The sequence below is a fragment of the Theropithecus gelada genome, chromosome 11 (assembly GCF_003255815.1).
Source record: "Theropithecus gelada isolate Dixy chromosome 11, Tgel_1.0, whole genome shotgun sequence".
NCBI lineage: Eukaryota > Metazoa > Chordata > Mammalia > Primates > Cercopithecidae > Theropithecus > Theropithecus gelada.
Genome location: NC_037679.1, coordinates 33,392,332 through 33,402,169, shown reverse-complemented (window position 1 = coordinate 33,402,169; position 9,838 = coordinate 33,392,332). Strand labels below are relative to the sequence as shown.

Sequence of the window (9,838 nt, the reverse complement as noted above, 5' to 3'; positions counted from 1 at the left end):
AGCAGGCTGCGGGCACAGTCTCAGCTCACGCAAGGCCTAGAGCGCACTGCAGGGCCCCAGCACCCAGTCTTAATTTTCACCCTTGTCGCTCCTGCTTTCCAGCTTTGGAGTCCTTGTTAAAAGGAACTCGAACCATAAAGTTATAAACACGACACCTGCATTCCCAATCCTTCACGGTTTTCTTTTTTACACACAAAGCTTACAATCTTTACTTTTTCCAAGAAAAGCAGTTTTTTCTGACACTTTAAAAAACAAATTATCCTTTCATCATATGCTGAAAGCCCTACCCATGACAAACCCACTTCTGTGTTTGACTCTGTTCACTGACCCTTCATTTACTTCCTAAACTGACCCTTTTGGCAACTTTCAGTGAAGAGGTGACTTTAATAAATATATTCTCCAGAAATCTCCAGAACCTTTGCGTGGGTCAGGGTGAGAAGTGCCGCCACGATGTAAACAGAACAGCTGAGTCCTCCGGGTAGGTGCCAGGTGCCATCTGCACAGGCCACGTGTGTGGGAGGCACGGAATCAGAGGAGCTTCCTCAAAATGCATCCCTTGTCTCGGCAGAGCACACAGGCCCCAAGGCCCGGTAGACAGGGCTGGTCCCAGCGGATGCATACCACTTCCTGGTCTTGGGGGATGGTATGCCAGAGGCTGCCCAGAGCAGGAAGCCCATGCAGAGGCCAGGGCCTCTTGTCCCACTCGGCAGAGACCCCAGAAGGAGCAAGGGGACAGCATCAGAGCCTGGGGCCTGGACAGGGGTGCCCAAGGGCACAGCAGCTGCAGGCCATTGGGAAGGCCAGAAGACGGTGAGTGGAAAGCCGAGGGAGCGTGGAGTGACTCAGACAAGGGGCTATTCAGCTGAGAGTCCTGCATGTGCCTTTTGTGTTTCATCCGGGGATTTTGAAACCAGGTATTTATCTGGACCTCCGAGAGGGGCATCTCCCTGGCCAGCCTCTTCCGCTCTAGAGGGCCGGAAGACGCTCTCCAAGTCGCCGACCTACTCAGTGATAAAGGCAGTGCAGACACTGGGGGCCGCCAGGTGTTTGGCCCCTTACTCGACCCAGCCGCGGCCCTTTCCGGCGCAGGCAGATTTGAGGACCTAGCCTCCTTGATGCTGACGGCCTGAGGGGGCTCCCGGGTGCCGGATATCTGACCCGGGCCAGTGAGGCTCCCCTGGGAGACATGGCAGGCCCGTAGGTGTGAGTCGGCCCTGAGCAGCTGCTCTGGGAGAGCCAGTCCACGGAGCCAAAGCTGGAGGGCAGCTGCTGGCCACAAGGTGGGGAGGAGGAGAGACGCGTGACTGTCAGGTGGGCGGGAGGGAAGACCGGGCGGGGCTGGCCAGGCGCAGGATCTACCTGGGTGGTTTTTAAATCTGTAACATAATATTTGCCTTTAATTTTTAATGTTACTGTGTTGTCAATGTATTGTAAAGCTTAAACTCTTTTTCCTTAATACCACGTAATTTGAGTTTTTTAAAAAAAAATTTGCCAATTAAAAGTGAGATTACTTTGATTGAATTTCTTGTGATAATATTTATTTATGGCCTGGCACGGTGGCTCATGCGTCTAATCCGAGCACTTTGTGAGGCCGAGGCGGGTGGATTGCTTGAGGTCAGGGGTTCTAGACCAGCCTGGCCGACATGGTGAAACAATGTCTCTACTAAAAATACAAAAACTAGCCGGGCATGGTGGTGCGTGCCTGTAAGCTCAGCTAATTGAGAGGCTGAGGCACGAGAATTGTTTAAACCCAAGAGGTGGAGGTTGCAGTGAGCTGAGATTGCACCACTGCACTCCAGGCAACAAAGTACCAGTCTGTTTCCCCCCAGAAATAAATAAATATATATATATATATATATTTTTTTTTTATAATGCTGGCACTAAATGGTGGTTGCAATATGTATAACTATCAAGCAGATGGCGTATTTTAAACCTACAAAATACATTTACATCATGTGTCTAATTACATTAGACTGGTTGATGTGACAACAGAAAACAGAAGATAAATTCTGTAAATTGGGGTCACTTATAACTGATGATCATCTACTAAACTAAATTCTCTCATCTATGTCTACAAGATACGGTTTTGGAGGATGGGATAGAAAACAATTTTTGACACAGAACATATAAACTCTTTAAACTTGACACTTTTATAGTATGATTTCTATTACCTTACGTATAACAAAAGTCTGAAGTGTGAATTTTCAGAAGTAACCAAGCATGACATTTTCCTTTACATTTCTTCTTACATTGAGTAGTTTCTGTCATCTTCAAAAACACTAGAATGGAGATCTCTTACAACAAGTAACTGATCACTCTGTTGGCTGAAGTCTAGATTGAGGGCCAGGTGTGGTGGCTCACACCTGTAATTCCAGCAATTTGGGAGGCTGAGGTGGGAGGATTGCTTGAGGCCCAGAGTTTGAGACTAGCCTGATTAACATAGCCGGATCCTGTCTCTGTCTACACACACACACACACACACACACACACACACACACGACCAGATTGGGATCTGGCTCAGAGCCATGCTTTTCAATTACACACCCTTCCCTTTTGTTTAAGAGTGTTTAAAAGAAACCCAGCAACTCCAGAAAAAAAAAAAAAAAAAAAAAAAATCCCAGCAGGAACAACCACAGATCTTCAGTAGGGTTCGTTGTTAGCATCCCTGAAATGGATGTCTTGGAAAAAAAATATCTTGGAAAGGAACTTACTGGAAGTTTACAACCTCTTTGGTTCTTTGAAATGCTTCTCTCAACTGCTGTACAATATACATCAATGGTACAGCTTCTGGAGAAGAAACTTTCTCCCTAAAAACGGATGGTAACTACATCATTGAAGCAGAAAATTGTGTATGTATAATTTTATAGTTATTTTATTTTTATATATTTTTAATAGAAGGAAAGTAAAAGGATATAAAAGCTAGCTGGTCACATGTTTTGAGTAACATTTCCTCCCCCTTATACTCAGGGTCAGCTTGCATTCCATTTGATTAACATTGATTTGATATTTTTATCTTTAGAATTGATTTAGATAAATAGGATGTCAATATTAGATTTCTTCCTCAATAAGCTGCTTGCCTTCTCTATGCAGTGCATTATGTCATTTCAATCTGGGTGATAACAATCTAGAATCAAAGCAGTTGTTTAATCTTCATTCCTAGCCGCTTTCTAGGCAGTGGCAATTGTCACCACTCCCATAAAAATTCTGGAAGATGTGACACTAAGTAAGATGATAATCAATACCACTCTTCCAGGATTCAGAAGCTTTAAGGACTATGTGTAAATAGCAGGATATTGACGATATTTAATGAAGTCTTTTCTCTACAGCAGTAGACATTATCAGAGAAAGAAGTATCAATGATATCTACCAATGTATGTTACATATCATAAAAGAATGATATTTGGGTAAGTTACAAAATGAGTAAACTGTAATTATGGACAAATTTGGTCATGGTAAATAATTTGCCTAATAATTTTCTTCCCTTCAATTAAAATTTTGTTTTATTAAATATATGGATGTTAATCTAAGTATATTGTTAAACAGTAAGAAATAGGGTCTATAACATTGATGTAGAAAATGCTTGTGTATATGACAGCGTGCCTACTATGTGTTTTCTTACCCTTAAAACATAGCAACTTTTTGAGAGAAATTTTTAGCTTAATTTTGCAGATGTGAAAACTGAAGTAGAGAGCTTGAGAAAATCATTGTCAAAAAGAAGCAGGAATTAAGCTTCTGTTTGACTTATTTCAGGTCCCACTCAATGATCATACAAAGACTTAAAGCTTCTTAACTAAGCACTGGAAGCACCAGAGAGAGAGAGGAAAAAAAAAATAGTATTGTACTCTTACCTCCAGGCGATAAAGCCAATGTTTTCTCTACTTGCTCTCAGTATTTTTGTGAAAAGATTTACTCATGATTCTCAAGCAATTTCAGTGAAAGCCCAACTGTTTCAAAAATTTTTACCTCAGCACTAAATAACAAAAGTCCTAAAAAGCAATTTTAGAATCACGTTGACGTAGTAAATAATCATTGTGTTTACAGGCTGATAGGGTCTGAAACCACGTATGGTTTATGTATAGCAATACTTTTCACCAGTCACATGGAACTAATCATCAGGTGTGAAGTTAACCTGACTTATGGCAAAACATATGCAGACTTCTATGTAAAAAGGAAAAAAGCACAAATCAAAGGAAAATTAGTGGTGAGCCAGAAACAGCCTTATCTTTGAATTGTCTAATTTATGTGACTTATGTCTTCCATCATATTTTTCAGTAATATAGCTTTTTGAAGTGAATTGCCTTTTCGGCCAAGAAGAAATAAATGAGTAGATGAATAAAGGAAAAATGAGGTACTGAAGAAGAATGAAGACTTTCTAATATATCTTCTTCGATCAGGTATATAGCATGAGTACTTACGTAGTTAACTCTTCTCCTAATCCTAAGCAATATCAAGATTTATTGTTTAATACTAAAGATGAAATAATACTAGAAGTTAAACAAAATGTCATATATTGCAGGTATCATGATTACTGTCATTTAAATAAATTGTAAATCAACCTCCTTCTTGTTGCTGAGACAGAAATTTAGCTGCTGTGAAATACTGAGATCTTCTTGCTTTTCCACTAAACCATTATTGTCTTTTATATTCTAAAAACTATCATATGAATTATCTCCAAAATAATAAAGAACAAAGAATCGCTGCTGCAGAGAAAATCCTTTGGGAATTTCTCACAGGCAAGGTCTTTCTCTTTTTCTTTTCTAAGGACACACAAAGATTCCTTAAAGCAGGAGTCAGCAAACTTTTCCTTAAAAGGAGTAGATAGCAAATATTTTAGAATTTTGCTGCCACTCAGTCTCTAGAGAGTCACAAGTACTAAACTCTCCAGTTTGTCTCAGAAAAGCAGCCGTAAACAATGTGTAAAGAAATAGCAAGTCTGGGATCCAATAACTTTTTATTTACCAAAACAGGCCAGAGTTGGTCCACTGATTCTAGTTTACTGACTGATGCCATATGGGGTAGGTTCATCCTACCTTTGAATTGCCCAGAATAGCCCATTGGAAATTTTTTTAAAGTATTTCCAAATCATAGTAATCTGCCTTTGTCTTTACTCCTCTTTTAGAATGAAATCTATTCCTAATTAAATCTTACTCATTCTTCAAATTCCACCTGAAATCCACCACATCAGAGAACTCCAGAGAGTATGATATTTCGTGCATATTAGATTATCATAAACTATTTCATGCATTATGTCTTTTATCATGCTGACTTGTAGCACAATAATGCTGTAAGCATGAAAAAGAGAGAGGCTAAATAAGTTTCCATGATCAAATGAGAAAAAAGCAACAGTAAAGCCAAACTCTTTAATTCTACTTTGGCAGTCTTTAATTAAGCTATTAACAATCTTATCGTTGCAAAAGAATACCTAGGAACATATAGCTCAACATTCCATCAGGCACAAAAAGCCCCTCGAGCTGTTAACTAGCAAATGATATCCAGTTTTAATATTTCCAGTCATAAGAAAATAACTACAGATGTGCCTCGATTTACAAATAGCTTATTTTTTAAAAGGACCTTTGTGAATGCATTTCTTATTAAGCCAAATGGCACTATAAAATTACTTGCTAATGTATGCAGAGTTGCTGAAATGGTGAATGTTTGTCCCTATTAGTAAAATCTGCAAGTGGAGAGAAAAATAATGAGCTTCAATACGTCCTGTGGAGATACACCCACAATTGGACAGGTCTAAATGCTATTTCTTATAGTGAACAAAACTATCTTTTCTGTAATATTTACTTTTCTGCTACAGATTTACTTTCACAGTGTCTTCTCTCTCTTTTCTGTGACTACTCTTCACGTATTTAAGAAAAAGTTGTCTTGTGTCCTCTAAGAATTTTTAAAGGACTATACCATACTAGAATCGTGATTTTTTTTTTTTCCTCCATAACATGTGATTCCAGGAAAACTTCCAACAACTCACATGTACATATGTCATTCTTAAAATATGATGTTTTCACAGTAGCAAGTGGTCTGACTAGCAGGAAACAGTGAGACTTGTCTTGCATGCCTTGTGAACTTGAATTTCCTTAAAATAGACTGTGCCAATGATAGACTCCCTTGATAAATCTGTTAGTAGTTTACATGTATTCCTTGTGTTTCAAGTAGATTTTCAGTAAGTTAAATGCAGAAATAACTCATTCGTGTTACAATGAATTCTTACATAAACTATTTCCTCTTATTTCCTAGTCAGTTGAGTATTCAATGGAGGCTTGAAACTCACACTGTAATGTGGAATTCTACGTGATTTAACATCTTATGTTGTCACTAGTAATACTGCATAGTTGAACGTCTTAGGCTTAATTTCCTAAATCAATGGATCTCTTTTTAACAAAGGAAAGATTCTTTCATGAGTAGTGAAGTCCCTGAAAAAAGAAGTTTGAAAAGTTCTTTTTCAAGTCTTAGCAGTAAAGTCACGGATGTGACAGGATACTGTGCATTTAGATCTATATTTCACTTGCTTTTGCTGGGATAAGCACTCTCTGGAAGAAACTCTCAGAATGCCAAAGGTTGAAACTGCTTCCAGCTTGTTTTTATACATAGTCATGGTTCTCACCATTTGTGATCTTAAGTTCTGAGAATAGATTCTAAAGCTGGTGATCAGCAGTGAAAGAGAGCTTAAATGTATCAGTTTCTTATTTGCTTATGTTAAATAAGCAAGAGAAGAAAGTTTAAAGATATCAGTAATATAGCAATTGAGATTCCATTTAATTTGTTCCACATAGAGTCAGCATTTTTACTTAATTTAAATATTTTGAATCTATTTAATTTTAAAATTATATTTATCTTTATAAATATTGTTTTTAAATTATTGTGAGAGCACAGAAGAGGAAAATCATGTGTGACAGACAGACGTTTAGGCAAAACCAAACAAAAACAAAAACACATGGGTAATATATCTGATTCTATCAATGTTTCCAGACTTTCTCCTCAAGCTATTTATCTAGTGATCTGCAAATGGGCATGGCGTTTTCTAAGCCTTCCAAATCAGTGTGATGCGGCCTAGAGCTACCACATCAATGCTCTTATCTATAGGATAAACCAACTAAACTCATTTGCAAGCCCTGACTTGTTCCTTCTATTCTCATCTTGAGTGACTCATTAACTTGGTCTAATAGAAATATCAATGTATCAATGAGCTGGTTAAAGGCTCCCAGCATGAACTTGGATTTCAAAGTGGATGTGACTGAAGCAGTGACTATCATTTTCATATAGCAATCATTCTGTGGAATTTGATGATCTCCAGATTAGGAGCAGAACAGGGGGATTTTCTGAAAAATGCGTGCCTATAGACAGCAGCTTCAGTCATATCCAAGAGTTCCAAGTTGTTGCTCCTGATGGAGTACCTTATGGTTGTGAAACTTGCCTAACCAGCCTCTAAAATAAGTGAATTCCTTTCAAGGTATATATTCCTTACTGGTCCTGTTTCTCTAACTGAATCCTGACTAATACATTTATTAATATGGCAGAGTTAACAATGCATGACTCCAAATGTTATGTCATAAAAGGTGAAACAGCTTCTGTTTGGCTATCTTTCAGATGCTTGCCCTGGAAACCAACCATGATGCTGTGATGAAATCCAGGCAACTGAGTTGTGTTTCAGCCCCAAGCAGCAAATGGGATCCAGGTGACTGACGTCATTATCTATCAGACATGTGAGAGAACTCCTTAGGATGATTTCAGACCCTGTTACTCATTATCTGCAACCGCATGAGAAACCCAGAGCTAGAACCACCCAGCCAAGGCCAATCTCTAGAACTTTGAAAGACAATCATAAATGAAGGTGACCTTTTACGCTATTGTTTACACTACTGTGTGCTTTTCACACAGCAATACATATCAGTTACAGACCGCATTTATATTGTCTTAAAATTACAAATTTGGAACCACATTTTCACAATTCCCTTTCTTACATGATTCTAAGTTATGGATTTCCACAATAGATACGTTAACAAGATTTGGAAGAAAGGAGTTAAGCAGCAATCTTGTTTATGTTTGGAAAATCAGACTAGAGTGAGATACTCTTACAAGTCACATATTTGAATGTGGTTCATGTCATTGGTTCGAGGCGGTAGCTAGCCCACAACAGCTTTAGACTCTGCCAGATCTCCTTGGGACTGCAGCCAGACCCAAAGCTCCTTCAGCTTCCCTCTGATCTCTTTCTTCAGTTTCCCTGGATCCTAGACCGTACTTACATGGAACTCTGTAGAAAAATACCCCAGCTATACTACAGGCCCCCCATACAAACAAAATCGTAGGCTAGAAACAATGAGAGACTAATATAGCTTTATATGATGGACAAGTTTCAGTTTATCCTCATGGGTTTCAGCTCATACTCAAATATTCTAGTTTGTCTTTCTTCTCTCTCAGTTTCTTTCCATTTTTCCTTTCTAGCTTCAGGACCATCATCTGACATAGGGGAAGAAGACTTAAATATAATATCTAACCAGCACCCAAGATCATGTAAGTTTAAACTTTATAATACATCCATTTTGTTTCTCATAGTTCTCTTTTTCTCATCAAATCGTAACTGATAACAGTGATCCATATTTTGAAATCCAGTGTCCTGTCTGAAGTTTCTGTTTTTGATGATTCCCACTGTCTTAGTTTAGGCTGCTGTAATGAAAATACCATAGAATGGGTAACAGAAACAACAAACGTTTTTTTCTCACAACTGGAGATTGGCAAGTGTAAGTTTAATCAAGGCACTGGAAGATTTGATATCCGGTGAGGGCCCACTTTCTGGTTCATAGATAGCCGTCTTCTGGCTGTGTCCTCACATGGTAGAAAAAGAGAGTTCTTTGGGGTCTATTTTATAAAAAGGGCACAAATCCCATACATGAGGGCTCCACTGTCACAAGCTAATCACCTCCCACCCTTGCCTCCTCATACTGTTACATTGTGGGTTAGGATCTCAACATATAAATTTGGTGAGGACACAATTGGTCCTCAGCAACCAGTCTGACTCATGCCTCTGTTCCCTAACTTCTTTCTATGTTTTGAAACCCAGATGTGAAATAGATCCCCTTTTCTTGAATTTTTTCTATAGTCACTGTTTGTTGAATATTTCATTGAAGTTCTCAACCAGTGGAGAAGTTTTACATTAAAAATATAATGTAAAATGTATTTGGCCACTTTCTATTTGGCATTTTTGTGTGTCCACCTGCCTTTGCACCCTTCGTCCTCCAGGCATTTTGCTCAGTTCTAAACTGTCTCTAAGACAGTGCTTGCCTGTCTATATTTTTCTATTTCTCCAGATACTCCTTACTCCTAAATCCCAATATATCTATTTTCCTCACTTTGTACTTCAGAACCATTCATTTCTCCCCTTAATATCTATATGCAAAGATGCTAAAAGTACTTCCTAAGTGAAGGCTCACCTATACTATGTGTCATCTTTTAGTAGCATAGAAAAGCTGAAAGAATATTGAAATTGAAATCTGAATGTTTTATAATTCTCCAGATTGTTCTTATGATTATATAAGTTTGAAAATTTCCAATATAGAAAAATATATGCATATTTTTAAATTGGGAATTTATTCATTTAATAAATTGCTACTGAGTACCTTCTGTGTATCAGACATTGTTCCAAATGTTGGTGAGGCAATGAACTAAACAAACATTTTGCTCTCATGCAGCTTATCTTCTAGTGGCATGTATGAGTGTAGATAGATGATAAAGTACAGTTTATATATTATATCCATTGGGGACCACTTCTATGAAGATAATTAAAGCAGGATAAGAACATTAATGAAAGTTAGGCTGTTATTTTGTACAGGCTTGT

General features: G+C 38.3%; 1 pseudogene; it reads right to left on the bottom strand.

Moving 5' to 3' along the window:
* Nucleotides 1-427: 427 nt before the first annotated feature.
* On the bottom strand, nucleotides 428-2,268 carry LOC112634933 (annotated as a pseudogene).
* Nucleotides 2,269-9,838: the final 7,570 nt, after the last annotated feature.